Source organism: Hylobates moloch, unplaced genomic scaffold, assembly GCF_009828535.3.
Source record: "Hylobates moloch isolate HMO894 unplaced genomic scaffold, HMol_V3 SCAFFOLD_7, whole genome shotgun sequence".
NCBI classification, from domain to species: Eukaryota; Metazoa; Chordata; class Mammalia; order Primates; family Hylobatidae; genus Hylobates; species Hylobates moloch.
In genome coordinates this window covers 37658454-37679953 of record NW_026652282.1, presented here as the reverse complement: position 1 = coordinate 37679953, position 21500 = coordinate 37658454, and the positions used below count along the sequence as shown (strand labels likewise).

The 21500-nt window shown below is 42.7% G+C and overlaps 1 non-coding gene across 1 annotated transcript; it reads left to right on the top strand.

Annotated features, from left to right (window-relative positions):
* The first annotated feature begins 19299 nt into the window (after window positions 1-19299).
* LOC116812298 (U6 spliceosomal RNA) lies at window positions 19300-19403 on the top strand. Its single transcript, XR_004370611.1, has one exon. It is a non-coding gene; the product is annotated as a U6 spliceosomal RNA (small nuclear RNA).
* The last annotated feature ends 2097 nt before the right edge of the window (window positions 19404-21500 follow it).

Sequence of the window (21500 nt, the reverse complement as noted above, 5' to 3'; positions counted from 1 at the left end):
AGAGGAGAAATATGTTCAAGAAAGTCAGCCTAAAAGATGAGTTATGGCCCAGTTTCCCTGTTAAATCAGATGATGTTACTGTAAAATGCACCAGCTTCTTTGGTTACATCAATGATTTGCATCCACCTGCCTACCGCACAACTCCACTTAAATACCAAATAGGCATCTCAAACTCATCACGGCCCAAACTAAATTCCTAATTCCATCCCTCACTCCAAACCAACTCTTCCCCAGTCTTCTCCTTTCCAGTAAATAGTGATTCTGTACTTTCAGAGACTGGGGCCAAGACTTTGGTGACATCCTTGATTCATCTCATTCTCTCACACCCCACATTTAATCTGTCAGCAAATTCTGCTGGCTCTGCCTTAAAAATATATGAGGATTTGGCTACTTGTCCCCACCTCCGCTGCTACCACCCTGGTCCAAGCCACCATCATCTCTGCCTGGCATATGGAAATGGTCTGCCACATCGTCTCCCTATGTCTCATCTCCCCACACCCCAACCTAGTATGTTCTCCAAGCAAGCAGTATATTTCAAAAGCACAAGTTAGTTCCTGTCAGTGTCTCTTCAAAGTCCTCCAGTGGTGGTGGCTCATGCCTGTAATCCCAGCACTTTGGGAGGCCGAGGTGGGAGGATCACTTAAGGTTGGGAATTTGAGACCAGCCTGACCAACATGGAGAAATCCCATGTCTACTAAAAATACAAAATTACCTGGGCGTGGTGGTGCATGCCTGTAATCCCAGCTACTCGGGAGGCTGAGGCAGGAGAATCGTTTGAACCCGGGAGGCGGAGGTTGCGGTGAGCCGAGATTTTGTCATTGCACTCCAGCCTGGGCAATAAGAATGAAATTCCGTCTCAAAAAAAAAAAAAAAAAAAAGTTGTCCAGTGGCTTCTCACCTCACTCAGAGCAAAAGCCAGAGTCTTCATAATAGCTTTTGAGATCCTACATGTCCCACCCTCCCAATGTCATCTTGTATCACTCTTTTTTCTGCTTATTCTGCCTTAACCACACTGGCCTCCTTGCTATTCTTCAAACATTCCAGGCATTGTCCCACTTTAAAGCCTTTGCAAATGCTATTCCTCCTACAGAGAAAGGTCTTCTCCTGATAGCCTTGTGGCTCACTGACTCACCTCTTCCGGGGCTCTGTCCAAAATCACCTAGTCATTGAGGCCTTCCCTAATTACTCTGTTGAAAACTGCAGCCCTTCCCCCTGCCCTGTACCAATTTTGTTTTTTTGCATAATGCTCATAACCTCCTAATATAGTACATATTTCTCTTGAAAATCATCTACCTCTCCCACTTGAATGTAAGCTCCATGAAGGCAGGGGTTTTAGTCTTGTCTGTTCATTTCTGTATCCACAGCACCTAGAGAAGTATCTAGCACATAGTAGGTACTCAATAAATAACAGCTTCAGTGAATTAACAGAATGAATAGGGACTGTTCTGGGATAATGATATTCAATAAAGTGAAAAGAAAGGTGTATGTTTTAGAGCTAGGTAGCATATCAGAATTTACTTGATACTAAAATCCAAATTAAAGCATCACATGCAAACCGAATCATAATTGGAGGTTAATTAATTTACTTGCCTAAGAACTTTAATCATAAGTTTTTAAGAAGAAAATGTAATGGTTTTAGCCAATGTCATGCTGACAGAGAATAATTTTAAATATTGGTCCCAATTTCTCTGCTAGGCTCCTTTTGTCCAGTAAAGAAGTAGGTGATAGGAGGAGTGTTGAAAATTGTCCTCTGTTGGTCCACCCAAGTGCATTCACTCATTCCTTCATTATCTGAATTAAACAAACAAGGAACCCTGAACTCATAGACTTTCGCATTCTACTGGGAGACACAAATAATAAATAAGATCTATACAATATACAGAGTATGTTAAATGGTGTGCAATGCTAAGGATTTCCTTTTTTTTTTTTTTTTTTAGATGGAGTCTTGCTCTGTCACCCAGGCTGGAGTGCAGTGGCACGATCTCGGCTCACTGCAAGCTCTGCCTCCCGGGTTCATGCCATTCTCCTGCCTCAGCCTCCCGAGTAGCTGGGACTACACGTGCCCGCCACCACACCCGGCTAATTTTTTGTATTTTTTTTTAAGTAGAGACGGGGTTTCACTGTGTTAGCCAGGATGGTTTCGATCTCCTGACCTCGTGATCTGCTGGCCTCGGCCTCCCTGCTAAGGATTTCTTTTAAAGAAAGATAGAGAAAGCAAGCATAAATGGGAAAAAATTCAGGCTAAGGCAACAGGAAATCCAAAAGCAGAGAGTCAGGAATGTGCCTGGCATGGTCCCCCAACCAGCAAGTGAATGAAGGGCAAGCAGGAGGAGGATGTGGTCAGAAGGGTCACAGGGAACTGGGACATGGAGGGTCTAGTAGGATTGCAGGCATTCACTCTGTGTGACATAGGAAGTCTAGAAGAGTTGTGCACAGAAGAGTGACATGTTCTGATTTACATTTTATAATGCCCACAATGCCCACATTTGGTCACCCTCTAGGGCTTTCTTAAAGAGGCATATTTGTGCAGATTTTAAGTTCCTTGAAAGCAAGTAACATATCCAACAGGCTGGGCACAGTGGCTCATGCCTGTAATCCCAGCACTTTGGGAGGCCGAGGTGGGTGGATCACCTGAGGTCAGGAGTTTGAGACCAGCCTGACCAATATGATGAAACCCCATCTCTACTAAAAATACAAAAATTAGCCGGGCGTGGTGGCATGTGCCTGTAATCCCAGCTACTCGGGAGGCTGAGACAGGAGAATTGCTTGAACCTGGGAGTGAGCCGAGATCGTGCTATTGCACTCCAGCCTGGGCAACAAGAGCAAAACTCCATCTAAAAAATAAATAAATAACAACAACAACAACAACAACAAAAGATATCCAACATATCTCTCTTCTCCCTGAACCCTAAACTCAGCATCTTCCACATCCAGTTAGTCTTTGACAGACGTTTATTGATTCACTCACAGTAGTTACCTGCCCCCGACTGTACATTAGCTAACTCTTATCAGTAGAAATTAATGGGTCCAATTAGGCAGGGAGATGACATAGCTCCAGTGTTCGCTTATTGGCACAATGGGGAATTATCTCTCCTTGGGCAGAACATCACGCAAGACCCCCGTTTCATAATACTAAAGTTCTTATCTGCACTATATACATAAAGATTCTTCACACCAAAAATGTCATGCTTCGGAGATGTTAGATCTGCGAACCACCGTCAATACCAAACACAGTCTATACAGTTCTGTCATTAAAGGAAGTAGGGCAAGTAGATGAGGCAGACAGCAGGGGAATTACCCAAATTTGCCAAGTAAATCACTAAAAGGAACTTGCTGCCTTTCTGCCTCATCGAATCGTTTTGATTCAAGATCTTTCATAACCTTAACTTCAAAAAAAATAGATCATTAACTTGACATCCAACTCAATACAGCATTACATCTTATAAGAAACAATCCATTCTCTATGTCCCTCTTATCTGTACTGGAAATCTAATATGAAGCTTCTTTGCAACTCATTTTTTTAAGAAAGAGATTTCCCAGAGTCAAAGAACATGTAAGTTGTTTGTGGAATAAGGTCTCACCATCGTTAGAGTTATTCAAAATCTCTCGGGTCATCATGCCCGCAGATCCCTTTTTTTTTTTCCTACACCACCTACTTTCCCATTCAGGTACTGGAAGAAACCAGGGCAATCTTAGCAAGTGGGCACATGCAACAATTGTACCATTTTTTCCAGATGGAGTGTTCCATCTGATTTTTATTTGACCATGTTAATTGCTATTTGGAGGCAAGTAAAGGACATTGATACTTAAAGCAGTGAGCACAGATTCTATCGAAGCAGTGGTTCTCAGACTTGAACATGCATCAGAATCTCCTGGAAGGCTTGTGGAAACACAGAGTGCTGAGCCTCACCTCAGAGTTTCTGGCTCAGCAGGTCTGGGACTAGGGCCAGAGAGTCTGCACTTCTAACAAGTTCCCAGTCATGCTGATGCTGCTAGTTCGGGGACCACACTATAAGAACCCCCGGACTAAAGACAGAAAATCTGAAACATCTAGTTGCAGTTTAAAATGCTCAGCTGTTTGGACACAGATGCTTGTTGGATGAGAACATATATAAGGCATAATATATATGTGTAAATTTTAATATGTATGCAGAAGGATCCATTCCAAAAGAGCCAGGAATTGCCATATCTTTCTTCTTTAATCCCTTTGACGTCTTCAGGTCTCCTTAACATGCTTGTCTGGCTCCACACTGTATCCTCATCACCCAGGCCTCTACACAAGGGCTTGGCACATGGTGAGTACTTTTGGCCTGAGTGGCCTAGGCCCAGAAAAAAAGAAGGCAAAGCCCTTCGAAGACTGATATTTCCTGATCAACATTTTGTTAGGACTTTCCCAGCTGGATTCAGGAAAAGGTCTTTGTTTTCAACTCTTTTATTAAATTGATGTCTAAGCACTTGTTGAGATGATGTTGTGATCAAAGACTGATCCCCTGTCTTCTGAAGTCCCCTAATAAGCCTTAGGAAAATATCATAAAAACATGTTATCTGTTGAAACAGATTTGGCATCATCCCTGGCCTCCTCCCAAATCCTCAAGGACACTTCAGAGCACACAAAAAGGGCAACCTGACAATCGTGGCTTCTCTGGAGTGTTTCCCCCCACCCCACACTGGGAAAATACCCTTGGAAATACCCTGGTGGGACACAGGAGCCACTCCATTCCAGCTCTGTAGCCGCCTCCTCTTATCCCACAGTACCTGAGGGCCTAGCGTATGCTCTGCTTTTATTCCCTGTTCCAGTGTGAAAGAGAAGATTTATATGCCAATCACATCATCATCACAGTGTCAGAGCTGCAAGAAAGAGCAGAAGCCCTGAATCAGATACGTGTTCCATGAGAGAGACCTTCAGCTCGCTACAATTAATGGATTATTTGAGATGTCTCAGTGTGGTCAGCTGCCAAAAACAACTGAACAGGAAAAATGCAATACTGATTTGAAGTAGAAAAATCCCCCTACTCACAGGCATTGCTGCTCTTTGTAGGGGCATTGTTATGTTTTTATGTTGTCTTAAGGGAAAGTGGAGGATGCAAATGAATTCTTTCAGGCTGGGAAATGCAGCAGCAGCACTCACTGTGGTCAGGGGAGCAGCAGTGAGCAGCAGGTATAAACAAAGAAAATAGAAGCTCAGATTTTATGTGGTTGTCTAAAACCAAAATGCTTAGAAATTTGGTGCTATCAAGAGATCTCACTTGCTTTTCTCTCCCAACTGAGGTACAGAAAAAGACCTGAGCAGTGGTGTTGCCAAATGTCACAGTAAGGCTTCATTTTACCTGCTTTGAAACTCTAGAAGGAAAAGCAACCAAATCAAGACAATCCTCTGATGGGGGAAGAATGGCATTCAGTATCTGACATCCCAAAGGGATTGAAGATCATAAGTGCCCAAAGATTATAAGTGCTATCTCCCCTGGAATCAGATGGGCCATGGAGGGGGTAGACGAACATGATCATTCTCATTCACAAAGAACCCTTATGGGACTATAACCCTTTACAGAGGTGAGCACTGAGAACAGAATCTCAAGGGAGGCCTGAGGAGGCTTGGGGAAAGCTGATTTCCAGAGTGAATTCAAACCACTGGAATCAGAGTTCTTGTCTAACGGTGTTTAAAAGAGACCGTGCATGGCCGGGACTACACCCTTGCAGTCAATCTGTTGATATGATTGACTGCCACAGCCTTGGCTGTGGTCATCAAATGAGCCTCAGCCCCAGGGCCTGAACCATAGCAGGGCAGTGGGCAGTGTGCATGCCCAGGGGAGAGGCTCAGGCTGCATACGAGGGGGCACATGGGAAGAACAAAAGATTTGATCCACCTTGGGAATCCTGCAGTAAAGGCGAAACCAGATCTAAAACAGGAGAGCCCTTGTCATTTCTGAGATGAGTCCTGTATCCCTGGCTTTCCCAGAATGTACAAAAGACAATGGCTTGGCCCAAGCTGTGGCGACTCTCTGTCCCTAGATAGCTTGAAACCATGTCAGGCTCACAGTGCCTGCTAAAGAGACTCATGAGATGGAGGGCAGCATGCAATAAGGAAGGCAAAGTCAATTTTAATATGGGAACACTGGGTTCCAGTTCTGGACCTGCCACCCAGGTATCACGTGATCCTGGACACATCACCCCTCTAATGACTGGATTCCTTCTCCTAGAATGAAGGGTGACTAATGTGACTTTTAAGGTCTCTTTCATCTTTAACATGTTATAATTTCATAATGTGAAAACACTCAGAAGATACTGAATGGACTGGATGTGCTAGAAGGGACTGGATCATCCAGAAGGGACTGGATGAACTGGATGTGCTAGAAACATCAATAAGTTTTAAAGCCATGTGATCTCTTCATCTTATTCCCTTTTGTCCCTGAAGTTTGGGGAATAGGAGAGCCACATCTTCATTTTATACAGAGTATTGATTTCTACAATAAGAACACAAAGTAAAAATTCCATACTGTGAAAATAACCCTTGAAAAGCACTTTACATTGTCCACAATAAACAATATAGGTAGTTTTGTATATACAGTGAAACCCTGCATAGTAATATGTATTTCTATATGTACATTTAAAGTACACAGTGATGGAGAATATTTAATAAAGGGTAGATGCAAAATATAATTTCAAGTATTTTAAATTATGTGGGACAGACAGAAAGATTGAGATGGAATAATGTGGCAATGTATGTAGTGAAATTTGCACAAGTCAAATGCCTGTGGAACTGGTTTATTTAAAAGGCTGAACTTGACTGGGTATAAATAGGAAGTGGCTGTATTTTCCATCACTCCTTTTAACCTTGTTACGTCAGCCAAGTCTCCCTGCCTCCTGAAAACATCTTAAACAATTCTTGTGACTTTTAGGCCAATTTAAGAAGCCCCATTTCAGTATTCCAAACTCTAATCTAAGTCAATACTTCAATTTCATATCCAATTCAAAGCTTCTCCCCTTTTCCTGGCTCAGGCCTGAACCCTGGCTCAGAGAACTTATTTTAAGGATCAGAAACCATAACAGTTCCTTCTACACTTTCTTGCATGGTTCAGCCACTTAGCTAAACTGAAACTACATTTCCCATGAGTTAGGGTGGAGCACAAGAGAAATTTGCACTAGACAAAAGTGAAGGAACCACCATTTTGTGCTCTGAAAGTGGAAGTAGAGTGCCAGGCACTGCAGCCAGCTCGCAGACATTGCTGCTGATCTGCTTATTTCCCTCACTGGTGTGGGCAGCACCCAGGCCCACAGTTTCTCCAACTCCAATGAGATCCTCTCCTTTAGCTTCTCTAAGTCCTGGGCCACGCATGTGTGCTGCTCTGTAGCAGACAGTGCCAGCTTCTCCCACAGGTCACCCTTTTCATCAGAGTTGAGAGAGTTGAAAGTTCCAATTTGGCCTCACATGTTCCAATTTGTCCTTGCTGTCTCTCACTTTCATATCCAGTTGCCTTTCCTGACCATCTGGCCTGGCTGACCTATAAAGACATCGGCCCCAACAGCAGACACAGAGCAACAGTTGCACACAGATTTCTCTACCAGTTCCCACAATGTGTAAGGTCTAATTCCTATAACAGATCACTCATTCTATATCACTCGTAGTAATTCTGCTCTTCTCATGGTACCCATGTTGATATACTACCCCTTCTTCCATTTTATGCTTGCTTCTCTGAAACAGAAAAATTATGGGACAAGGCAATATCTCATTTCAATGATGCTATTGTAACATGCCTCTGTCATAGCAACCATTCAAGTATTGGCTTTTCTAAGGGATGCAGATGCAAAGGGAATGTGCTCTTTGAATAGTCTGCATGGAGCTCTGGGTGGCAGTTTCCTGACTCTGATAACACACTCTAACTGATCAGTTCTGATCTCCTCAGCTTTTGCACCCAAAAGAAAATCTGAAGCCTCTTATTTCCAGGATCCCCTTGCCCCAGCAGGCCACTCTCTTGGATAGGGTCGCTGAAAGACGACTCCAGCTACCTTGCCCACAGTCCTCTTGGCCCCCAGGAACTGCATCCTGCCCACTAGGTGGCAAGAATACTCACCTCTCTGGGCCCCCTACCTTTGCACTGCTCTTGTGGCTTCCTTAGCCAACCTTTCCCTTTAGATTTCCCCAGGTGAGAAGCAGGAGTCAGTTACTTTGATCCCCAGTACTTCTAAATTCCAAGGGAGGCATATACATCTCTCCCAAGAGCAGCATAAGAGTGCTTTTGTTCCAGCCCAAGAAGACACTGGAATGGCTGGAGAAAAGCCAAGAACTTAGTTCTTCCTTAAATCCCCTTCTAGAATTTCTAGTGTCATCTCAAATATGCTGCTGGGGGTGATAGTCGCTAGATGGTTTTTGTTAAATTGTAATGAATTCTACATATGTTCTTTGGAGGGGGTTTAATCACCTATTTTACTTGGCTTTGAGTCTCCAGGTGTATTCAGAATCCTTATACTATCCCCTCCTAACCTCAGAATTAGGGAAGACTCTCCTTTAAATTAATCAGATTAATCTACTCCATGGTATTATTTTAGGAATCCTAAGAAGGTCTACCTACCCAAATAGTTTCCCCTCTCTTTCCTTCTATGATGCCTTAGACTCCTCCATTAGAAACACATTTCACCTGATTTGACAGATTAGACCCAAAAGAGTCCTTAGGAATGCATTCTAAGCTATTATCCTATATCAACACTTTGGTATGGATAAATTAGTCAGATTGCTTTCTAGAGAGACAACTGGTTGAGTAGCGAGCATGAAATTCAACACAGGTGTCTTGGTCAGCTCACTATAAGAACAAATCAGAGACTGGGTAGCTTATAGACAACAGAAATTTATTTCTCACAGTCTGGAGGCTGAAGTCAGAGATCAGGGTGCCTGCATGGTCAGGTTCTGTGTCTTATGAGGGCCTGATTCCTGGTTTATATATGGCTACCTTCTTACTGTGTCCTCAGATGGTGGAAGGGATAAACAAGCTCCCTCAGGCTTCTTTATAAGGGCACATATCTCATTCATGAGGGCTCCACCCTCATGATCTAGTCACCTCCCAAAGGCCTCACCTCTTAATACCATCACATTGAGGGTTGGGATTTCAACATCAAAATTTTGAGGTGACAGAAACATACAGCTCATAGCAACAGGTAAGTTTTGATGAGAGAAAGCTAAGTCTGTACCAAAGGCAATTTGAGGTGTCAAGACAGACTGAGTCTTCAGGGACCAGCATGAGAACCCTGGAGCCAAAACCAGGAGGGCAAAGAAAGATGCTGAAAAGGTATAAAGAAAGATAAGGTTCCCCCAGTCACACTTCTCTAAGTAGTCTTTGCTGCAAAGAATACAGTAAGTTCTAAGTAAATGCTTATGTAATAAACAGTTGTTTAAGGCCATAAAATCTCATTTTTGAGAATAAAATGTTTGAACACCTCTTTAAACCTTACATCTATGGCTGTCTCTCTTCGTTCCAACACTTGTTCCCCCAAATTAATTCATTATCTAATGGATATTTGAACCAAAGTGCTAAAAATTTTAGAAAGCTAGTTTATTTGGCACTGGGATGTGAGTTCATGGAAAATTCATTTCTTGGGGGACCTCTGCTTATCTTAACTGCAGAAATAAGAGGAATTAGACTTAGACCCACAATGTTATCTTTTTACTCATTATTTCTCACACTGACATGGAGGAAGAGAGAATTGAACAAAGATAACATGGACCAGGGTAGTGGTTCTCAAACTTGAATGGGCATCAGAATCACATAGAAGCTTGATGAAAACACAAATTTCCAGGCCCCAAACCAAAAGATTCTGTTTCAGTAGATTGGGACTATACTGTGAAAAACGCTGAGCTAGAGCTTACAAAAGTGGGCCCCTATATCTGCCCAGTGCCATCTTCTCTGCACTTCCACACACACACACACACACACACACACACACACACACACACACATTAATCGGTCATCTTGTTGAACTTCCTACATAACATCTTTAGGTCCTTTTTCAGTGTATATGAACACTCCCAAAAGTGTGGGTCCTGACAAGTTTTCTTACCTTACCTCTATTTGTCCTACCCAGTGCTACTCAATGGCACCTCCAGGAAGGGTTTGTGGACTTGTCTCTCCAACATAGACTCTCATTAACCAAATCCTTCAGTGAAATTGATATGTAAAATTGGAATGCCAGATTACTGATTTATTTTAAAAAGAAAATCTGTCCTCAGGTGGGGCTGGACTCTTGCCTTCACCGCATTCTTTCCTGCTATAGTTTGGATATGGATTGTTTGTCCTCGCCAAATATCATGTTGAAATTTGATCCATAACATTGGAGGTGGGGCCTAATGGGAGGTGTTTAGGGCATGGGGGCAGATCCCTTATGAATAGATTAATGCCCTCCCTCGAGGGAGTAGGGAAGGGGTTCTTACTCAATTAGTTCCCACAAGAACTGATTGTTAAAAAGAGCCTGGCACCTCCCCACTCTCTCTCTTGCTTCCTGTCTTTCTATGTGACCTGTGCACATGCCAGCTTCCCTTCATCTTCTGCCATGAGTAGAAGCAGCCTGAGGCCCTCACCAGATGCATACAAGGGCCATGCTTCTTGTAAAACCTGAAGAACTGTGAGTCAAATAAACCTCTCTTCTTTATAAATTACTCAGCCTCAGGTATTTCTTTATAGCAATACAAATGGACTAAAACATCTCCCTAGAAGAAATCTGCATGGGAAACAGATTATAATCAACAGTTTGCTTACTTGATGTGGAATTTGGCAAGGGCTTTGGGTAAAGAAATCACTAGTGGGCACCATGAGGTTAAGAGTGTCAAGGGTCTCTGTCCACACAATTGAGAACTACTTCCCACCAGGACCCAATGGGATAGGGCAGCCTCTACCCTGGACAACACTTGGAGAAGATCTGCTGTTAGTCTCAGTGATATGCCCTTGTCTATGTGTCCATAAAGGGACCAACTTACCTTCTGGTGGGTACACACCCTCTTTAGAGTCATAAAATAAATATCTATTGAACTATTAATTAACTCATAATAATGGAATCCCTTCAATCTGTATACATTATGTGATGGTTTATAGACCCAGAAGTCATCCTGTTTCTTTAAGGGAAATTTTCTCTCTAAGACTTAAACTATAACATGTAAAAGATCAAAGGAAAGAGATGTAATCTGTCTTTCATTCATTCTTGGAAGCAAATTTAAGTTCTGGCTTACAAGAGTTTCGAGGTTCCATTCCCCAGGACACAGAAAGAATAAGAACATTTCTGGCTGTGGGTGAAGAAGTAGGGTGAAAGCAACCACCTTCTATAGGTGGTCCCTGTGGCTGTTTAGCCAGAGACAAATAAAGGGAACTGGAAGGACATTCCTAAAGTTCTTCAGAGGGCCTCCCGAGTCATCAGAGATAGACAAAGTATATGGCCAAGTTACTGGTTTGACTTTGCATTTGGCTTTGGTACTTTTCAAGTTTATACAAAATGACATTTTGTTACATCAAAATTATAATCTTTCCATTTTATTCTCAAAATGATAGATTATAGCAATTATGCAAAGAGAGAAGATTCATTAGTAAATTCAGTAGGTGAGGTATACATTTATAGGCCTAAGTACCTTTAAAGGGACAGATATTTAGTAAAGAATGGGCAAGGGTGAATGAAAGCCCTCCTCCTCACACTGACCCTGAGCCCCTCATTTCCTTTGCAATGGTAAGAAATCCTTAACTCTAGACCGGGGTCCCATGCATGTCTCCCTGTCACTACTCACTAGCCTGGCCTAGAGCCCACAGGCATATTTGGAAGTTTTTATTGGTGTTATTTTGTGTCATCAGAGATGACACGTCATTACCCAGAAAATACAGGGCAAAAAGTGACTCTCAGAATCACACCAGAAACACTTCGTTTCTAGTACATAATAGAAATTAGGGTCAAATACCAGCTACTGTCAACAGGATCTGAAATCAAGAGTTTTTAAGACCATGGTTACAGACATCACCACCTCTCTCACCCCAAGCCCTTTCAAAATCTGCTTGCTCTTCCAGCAGTCAATGCCTAGCCTGTCACTGTGTGCTGGAGGCTGCCATGCAGGGACCAAGCCCTTATTCAGGTTTTAATCTAAAACCAGTAACATTGGTATCTACTAAGGTTTATCCCAGGGCACAATTTTCACCCCCTACAACAACCCTCTCTTGTGCAGACAGATAATAACAGATCATCTCACCTGTGTTTCTAGGACCAAAGGGATGAATTATCCTTCAAATTTACTGTATATTTGAATTAAGATTCTGCTTGGCTTTGTCAATAACTAAGGCACATCTACAATTGAAATATGCAAAAAAAACAATTAAAAGAGTTTTCTATTCAGCACAGAGGAAGAGCCTTGCTTCTAATTCATACTCTGGCATCAATTTTCTGTGTGCAGACAATTTCCCCTCTCTGCACCTCTGTTCTCTTGCTCAAAAAATACAGAGATTAGCCTGGGTGATCTTTAAAGCCTCTTTCCAACTGTAATAATCGTGTTTCTATAAAATAAAGGCTAATACAGAAGACTCATAATATTAGTGGTCATGAAGTACTTGGAACTTAGCAACGTTTAGCCCTTCCAACACGATCTAATGATGTCTCATGTAATCCTCCCACCTACCCTGTGAGGGATACATTGTTAATTCCATTATTCTGGTTACTATTGTAGCTTAAAACATTTTTAATAGTAACAAAAAGTATGAACAGTATAGCTATATAAATAAAGATAACAAAATATTAAAAGCATTTTTGTTTAAAGATAAAATGATTATAAGGTACAGTTTCTGATGGTCAATAATTTAAGTGGCTCTCCTGGGCTGTCTAGCTCGGGGTCTTTCAAATAGTCACAGTCAGACAGTGACTAAGCTGGAACTGCAGGCGTCAGTTTCAGCTCTTCTGAACTCAGAAGCCAGGGGCTGACTGAGCATCTCTCTCTGTTCATGTATAGTCTATTCTCATTATTTGTGGTAGTTCTGTTCTATAAAGTCATCTTGAACACTAAATGAGCAAATACCCAACCATCGTTCCTAGGGGAAATACAGGATTAGCTTCCTGCGAGTCCCTGGTCACAATGTTTTCATCAAGTGATCAATACATAACCTTGTTTAGTGTATGTTTCTGTTAAAGACACCTTATTTTATAGATGACAGATGATAGATAGATAGATAGATAGATACACAAAATATATATTGTTGATTCATTAACATTGGATTCACAGTCAACAGAACTATAACTCATGGCAGAGCAAAGTTTATCGAACATATGTATTTTCTCCGTAAAGCACATCACACTCTTTCTGAGCTTAGAAACACCAGACAGTACTTCAGCATTATGCTTGGGGGCCATTTTCAACAGCAAAATCACCAACTAAAAGTACAAAATGCAAAAAATACCACTAAATAGACTTTGAAAATGTCACCTGTCCATAGTATGAGAGCTGATATAAGAAGGCAGAGTATCATCTTCTTTGATCTCAGCTCAGAATGTGTGCATCAGGTGACTCAAATCATTCACCACTCTACACATGTCTACAAATAACCTTGAAAGTGCAGCATGTATTGATTTCGGGTTACAAGTAAATTTTAGTGACTAGGCAGATTTGCAAATACAGAAGCTGTGAATAATAAGAATCAAGTATATTTTCAGAGCTTCTCCATATGGTTTCTCACATGAGATCACATGGGCTTCCTCACAGTCTAGTGGGCTCTGGGCAGCCAGGCAGCTTACACGGCTGCTCAGGGCTCCAGTGTGAGTGTTCCATCCAGGAAGGCAGAAGCTGTATCACCTTTCCTGATCTGACTTCTAAAGTCACGCAGCATTATTTCCACTGCATTCAACTGGTTACAAGCAAGTCATGAACTTGTCCAGATTCAAAAGAAAGGGACGTAGAACCCATCTCTTGAGTAAGAGGGTTCTAGAAGAGCATGTGAAATGGGAGAAATTGTTGTGGTCATCATTGGAAAATATAATTTGCTACACCCATTTTACAGACAAGGAAACTGAGGTTTGGAAAGTTAAATAACTTACTTAATGTCACACAGCTAACATGTAGCAGAGCCAGAATTTGAACCTAGACCTCTCTGACTCCAAAGCCTGTGCCCTAACTACCCTAAACCCTGCTCCACATAGCATAACTTTGGTTTTTAATCTATAGTTTCAATACAGTGCAAACTAGAAAGCAGCAGCATGGCTGAGCAAAGGGTTTGATGAAACAGATGGAATTTTAGGAGGAATCTATAGAAAGGAAAAGAAGTTGCTTGGCAACTGCTGTTGGGGAGATTGCTCAAAGCATAAAGGTGAATTTGAAGAAGCCAAGAGAAATTCAATAAAGGTCAACTCCAAGCAAGGATTTAGCTTAGGCATGGTATGAAGGAGGTCTAAAAGAGAAATGACAAGTCCTGAGATCTGGCAAAGCACACAGAAAAGCAGTGGGATTTGGACACCAGAGGCAGAACAACCACCCACAGGTGAGCTATTCAGCACAGAATGACCATAAGGACATTCAGAAAATTCTATCATAAGACAAGCCTCTATTTCACCAATCATTTGAGAGGCAGAGTCTCGCTCTGGGGCCCCCAGAATAAACTGGGAAACTGATAACTATGCTGTAGAATTCAGGGTCTTGCAGAAGACCCTCTCTTAGTGCCTTTGCCTATAAAATGGGGGAGGGGAAGGTAACTGCTCCTTGGTGAAACAAGTTATACAAGCTATAACTGCATTTTCCAAGGACAATTCTCTCTCAGTTCAGGCAAAGCAGCCTATTGATAGGGCAAGCCAGGGACCACCACCTTCATTACACCAGTTAACAGTGATAAGCTCTGATGTAATTTCTCCATTGAAGATAATTATTTTAACAATTAGATGACATTACCATTATCAACACTCAACCAAGTATCTCAGCATGAAGGAGGGAGTCCCAACACCAGTGGAAACCTAAAAATACAAAACCTCTGACAAGGCGGTTCATGGGAGCCATCCTCCTGATGACAATTCTCCCTGAATCTCAGAGGCCCCACTACTCCTCTTGGCTGATCAAAATTCATTTTCTCCTTCTTACTGATTATTCTAGCTTTCTATTGCTGTGCAACAACTTATCAAACAAGTGACTTAAAAACAACCGTTTACTTTTGTTCATAACTTAGTGGTTCAGGAATTTGAGAAGGGCTTATATAAGTAGTCCTTGCTTGGGGTTTCTCATGTGGTTGCAGTCACATGCCAGCTGGAGCTGCAGTCCTCTGGTGGCTCAACTGGACTGGATATCCGAGATGGCACACACATAGGCTGGCATTGACACTGCTACTGGCCAGGAGCTCAGCTGAGGATGTTGTCTAGCGCACCTACATGTGGCCTCTCCAGGATGGCAGCCTCAAGATGTTCAGACTCTTAATATGGCAACTGACTTCTTCCAGAGTGTCCCAAGAAAGTCAAGCAGGAGCTGCAAGGCCTTCTATGTCCTAGTTTTGGAAGTCACTTCCACCATACACTATTAGTCGACACAATCCCAAGCAATCAGATTCAAGGGAAGGGGCATAAACATCACCTCCTGATAATAGGAGTGTCAAAGATTTTGAAGGCTATGTTTTAAAACTTCCTATTATATGTTGAATTGTGCTCTCCCAGAAAATGTTGAAATCCTAACCTGCAGTATCTGTGAATGTACCTTATTTGGAAATAAAGTCTTTGCAGACGATCAAGTTAAAATGAGGTCATTGGGAGGAGCCCTAATCCAATATGATTACGTCCTTATGAAAAGGAGAAATTTGGACACAGAGACAGACATGTCCTGAGGGAGAACATCATGTGAAGGTGAAGGTGATGATCAGGTGATGCACCTACAAACCAAAGGATACCAAAGATGGCCACGAAGCTACCAGGAGCTAGGAGAGAGGCATGGAACAGGTTCTCCACACAGCCTTCAGAAGGAACCAACCCTGCTAATACCTTGATTTCAGACTGTTAGCCTCCAGAATTGTGAGACAATGCATTTCTGCCATTTAAGTTTGGGGTACTTTGTTATGGGAGCTCTGGAAAACTAATACATTCTCATACTGGCTAATAGAATCCTGATTTTGTTTAAGAGGGCAACAAGCCCAGGTGAAAACATATATTTTCCCAAACTCCCTTGCTGCTTAGAGATAGCCATGTGACACTAACCTGCCAGGGATTTCTGGAAAAGCCTTGCTTATACAATAAAAGGCCATCTTTTTTCTGTCTCAATTTTTCCTTCTTACTGTCTGTAATGTGGACGTGAGGTATAAAAACAGATCAGCCATCTCGCGACTGCTTGTGAGGACAGAAGCAGATCAGGAAGACGGAAGCCCTCTCAGCTCCACAAACAAGTCTCCATTGATTGTGCATCTCTCATGATCCAGGCACTGTTCTAGGTGCTGGGGACACTGACTCCCCATCCTCCTCTAGTGATCTGTCCTTAATTTCATTGGTAAATCATTGGTAGATCATTGGTAGATCAACTTACCAAGATAAATGCAGGAATAAAAGTGTAGATGTGATGTTATGAACTCCCACAGGGAAGCCTCCTACCCAGCCTGCCAGAAGAACTTCCTGGAGCTCCCCACAGGGAGGAACACAAGACATGTGCAGCCTAAAAGTCTATCAGCCTCTGGGGAATGTCCTCCTCTCCCTCAACAAGAAACACACCTTCCTGGCATATCAGATGGTCAGATCAGGGCTCTCAGAAGCCCCGGAGTGCTGAGCACAGCGCAGCTTGGGCTGCCTGCAGTTCTCCTGGCAGCCGCTACCTCAGGATGCCTAGCAACCAGCCTGTCCTGGGAGACACCTCAGGCTGCCACGGAGTAGCCAAGCTGCCACTGTTCTCAAGAGGGCTAATCAACGGAAACCTGAAAGAAGCCACGCCGTGGATAAAACTGAGCCAGCCCAGAACCTGGCTGCTTGCTAACTTCCCTTCTGCAGGACGCCCTGCAGTCATCCCATTTCTCATCATCAATCACCAAAATCCAGAGTCAGAAGCCTCAGCTGCAGCAGCAACGTGACTTCCAGGGTTTTCTGCAGAAAACTAGGACAGTAGGTTTCTTGCTGAACTGGGTATGGCTTTCCTCATGCCATAGGTAACCCAACCAAATTATCAGTGTGGGCCTAAGGAGCCTGAGAGAGGAGGTTACCTGAGAACTTCTGCCAGTCCAAGGACATTGACACCCTCCATGGCACTAGCCAACATGCATACCTCCTTTCAGAAGCAGCAGCTCACCAGAACCTTTTGGAAAACTCTGCTCGTGACTTCACTTCCAGAACCTCACCTCCCTCCGAGAATAAGTGTAAGTGAGGTCCTCTGAACAGCAGAAGGATGAATGTGGGTTTCCATAGTCCCTTGGCCAACAAATGTAAAGACAATGAAGGCCAGAGTGGGGTCAAATGTCAGCCACACAGACCTGTCTTGCAATCTCTAGTTGTATGGCCTTGCACAAGTTACTGAATCTCTCTGAGCCACAATTTGGTCAACTATAAAGAGAGATAATAAAACCATTATAGTCATTGAGGGGATTAAACAAGAACATTTATATACAGTGTTGTCATGAGAAAAACTTGGGACTGTAACACCCGCTCCTGCCTCCCAAACCGGGAAGGTGCTAAGAGACCAAAGAATGACTCGGACAAGTCCAGCTTGGCGAGTAGATGACTTTATTAAGACTAGATATGGGACACTCCTGGGTGGCAGCAGGACAGCTGTAGAGCTCCATACCACTTTCTGTCTCTAAGCTGCTTTTAAGCTGATTTTCTGGCTCATTGCCTACTGTGTGTGTGTGTGATGGGACTGTTTTTCTTGGTAGGTTCTCAGAAACCCTCTGGGATGTCTAGGTTCTTGGAAACACCTGTCCCTCGGCTGGGTACCATGGCCTTGGCTCCCGGCCTAGCCTTTAGGGCTCCAGCAGCGGGCATATACCCTTAAGTAACCTGGTGCGGGACACATCACAATATGAGTGTCTAGCATGCTACCTGTCACATAGCAGTAGGGATTCGACAACCAGTGGTCTCTTTCCCTCCTTCCCTTGTCAAAGCTGTGATTTCTGAAGCCTTCTGGGGAAAGAAGCAATGAGTGATTGATTGGAGGTGCCCTCCTGTGTCCCTTGCAGAATGAAGTTCATGTCGTCTCCTATATATGTACCCCACAGCATGTGTCATGGTACTTACCTGTGGTACACACCCAGAGATACAATAATGAAGGAGTAAAGACGAGCAAAGGGAGAGCAAAGGTGGAGGATGAGAAAGACAGTCTCATCCAAATGGCATTTGCTGTTCAAGAACACTTTTGAAGCTGGGATAAAACCAGTGGTGCAGTGAGTTAGCAATAAAATTCAGCTCTCCCTAGCATGCTGAATGCAGCCCAATATTTTCCCCATAGGCGGAGTGAAAGAAAACCGCAGCATCCCCCAGACTTTGGAAGGATAGTGGGCAGAGGGCAGCAGCAGGCACACTGGAAAGAGAGCCTCAAGCCCTCAGGACATTCACATGCAGCCAAGCCCTCCCTCTGTTAACCTTCTCTGCATATCCTTATACATGATTCCGTTTCCCTTGTCATTTGCACTACCACCATCTCAGCCCTCGCCATCTCTCCTCCCCAACCCCAAGCACCTCTGTCCAAGCTGCTCTGCCAGCCTCCCCCGTGCCTCTCAGATTCATTGTCCTCATGGCATCTGATCATGGCAAACCACTCACATTTTATAAGATTTTTAAAAAATAATACTCATAATGTTTAATCATCATAAGAAAATTTGACAACTAAAAATGAGCTCCCTCGCAAATTTTAATGGACACACATCCCCCAGAGATAAGGAAATCAACGCAGGGAGAGACTCAGTCACTTTTGTAGGAATACTCATCTATAAAGCAGTAGATTCAGGATTCAATGCCAAACAGCCTCTTCCAAAGATGTGCTCCTAACCACTATATATTCTGCCTCCGAGATAAAAACAAAATTGAAAAGGAGGTTTGGGGTCAAGTTGTAGATCATGGATCAAACGCCATCCTCAGAAATTGTTATCTTGTTCTATTGGTATAAAAAGTCATTGCAGGCTCAAGGGAAGAGTGTGGTAAAGCTGGAACTGTCTTACAGCAGACGGGGGCACCACCTTTCTGGAGGGTAATATGGTAAGTGGTATGAATGCAAAGGCCTACAAGGAGCTTTTTGATGCATTAATCTCAGTTTTAAACATTTATATGCAGAAAATAATTGGAGAAATGTATAAAAATATATGTATGGGTACGTGTGCTCACGGCAATAATATTTCAAATAACAAGAAAAAAAGAGGACCTGTGCTTGCTTCGGCAGCACATATACTAGAATTGGAAAGATACAGAGATTAGCATGGCCCCTGTGCAAGGATGACATGCAAATTCTTGAAGTGTTCCATATTTTTACAAACCTGACAAAAATAAGCAATGGGGAAAGGATTCCCTATTTAATAAATGGCGTTGGGAAAACTGGCTAGCCATATGTAGAAAGCTGAAACTGGATCCCTTCCTTACACCTTATACAAAAATTAATTCAAGATGGATCAAAGACTTAAATGTTAGACCTAAAAAAATAAAAACCCTAGAAGAAAACCTAGGCAATACCATTCAGGACATAGACATGGGCAAGGACTTCATGACTAAAACACCAAAAGCAATGGCAACAAAAGCCAAAATTGACAAATGGGATCTAATTAAACTAAAGAGCTTCTGCACAGCAAGAGAATCTATCATCAGAGTGAACAGGTAACCTATAGAATGGGAGAAAATGTTTGCAATCTATCCATCTGACAAAGGGATAATATCCAGAATCTACAACAAACTTAAGCAAATTTACAAGAAAAAAACAAACAACCCCATCAAAAAGCGGGTGAAGGATATAAACAGACACTTATCAAAAAAAGACATTTATGCAGCCAACAAACATATGAAAAAAAGCTCATCATCACTGGTCATTAGAGAAATGCAAATCAAAACTACAATGAGATACCATCTCACTCCAGTTAGAATGGCTATCATTAAAAAGTCAGGAAACAACAGATACTGGAGAGGATGTAGAGAAATAGGAATGCTTTTACACTGTTGGTGGGAGTGTAAACTAGTTCAACCATTGTGGAAGACAATGTGGTAATTCTAGAATCTAGAACCAGAAACACCATTTGACCCAGCAATCCCATTACTGGGTATCTACCCAAAAGATTATGAATCATTCTACTATAAAGACACATGCACACATATGTTTATTGCAGCACTATTCACAATAGCAAAGACTTGGAACCAACTCAGACGCCCACCAATGACAGACTGGATAAAGAAAATATGGCACATATACACCATGGAATACTATGCAGCCATAAAAAAGGATGAGTTCATGTCCTTTGCAGGGACATGGATGAAGTGGGAAACCATCCTTCTCAGCAAACTAACACAGGAACAGAAAACCAAACACCGCATGTTCTCACTCATAGGTGGGAGTTGAACAATGAGAACACATGGACACAGGGAGGGGAACATCACACACTGGGGCCTGTCAGGGGGTTGGGGGCTAGAAGAGGAATAGCATTAGGAGAAATACCTAATGTAGATGATGGGTTGATGGGTGCAGCAAACCACCATGGCACATGTATACCTATGTAACAAACCTGCATGTTCTGCACATGTATTGCAGAACTTAAAGTATATTAAAAATTTTTTAAAAAGGAAAAAAGAGGATCTAATCTATATATCCACAGTTGTCTGCACATTCCAGGCATTTCCACACCTTCATATTACCACCTTGCTGGTGTTCAGCCTGCAATGCCCTTGTCCGACTTCTCCATTCAGCAAATTCCCACTCAGCCTTCATGGCCCAAGGCAAATCCCTCCACCTCCGTATACACCTTCCTGGATCCCCTGAGTTGAAATTGATTACCCCTCCCCCTCGTGGCTTCAGATTGCTTTACCAGCACACCAAGTATATCTGTTTTATTTTCCTTTATTTTGAGTTTTATCAGTATCTGGCTTTCACCGTAGGCAGTTTCTGTCCTCATATAGCCCTCTATGTCTAACCCCCCACTCCCTGCCCCATGCTGCCTGACACATAGCAGGTGCTCACTGACACCAAACTGAATTGTTTATGCCTTTACTTATACAGTGCATCATAATTTAGAAAGCACATTCAGATATTAACCTTTGATTTTTACCACATTAAAAAGCAGCAGAAGTAAATATTTTGCTCCCATTTTAGAGGCAAGAAAACTGGGGCTCATAATGGAGTTTTCCAAAGTCCACACAGACAGTGGGGATAGATACAGGTGTAACTTTGGCCTTCTGACTTGAATGCAGTGATCTCTCCATGACACTAAGGGGGGAATGGGCCCTGGGGCACCTTATAGCAGGCTTCCCAGCCACCTTAACTGTGAGGAGACCTTATGGTGTCCAAGGAAGTAGGAAGAAGTCTTCTAAGAAGTCAGACCTCTTGAGATAAAGCAATTTATCCACCTCCCATCCTAACTATCATTGCT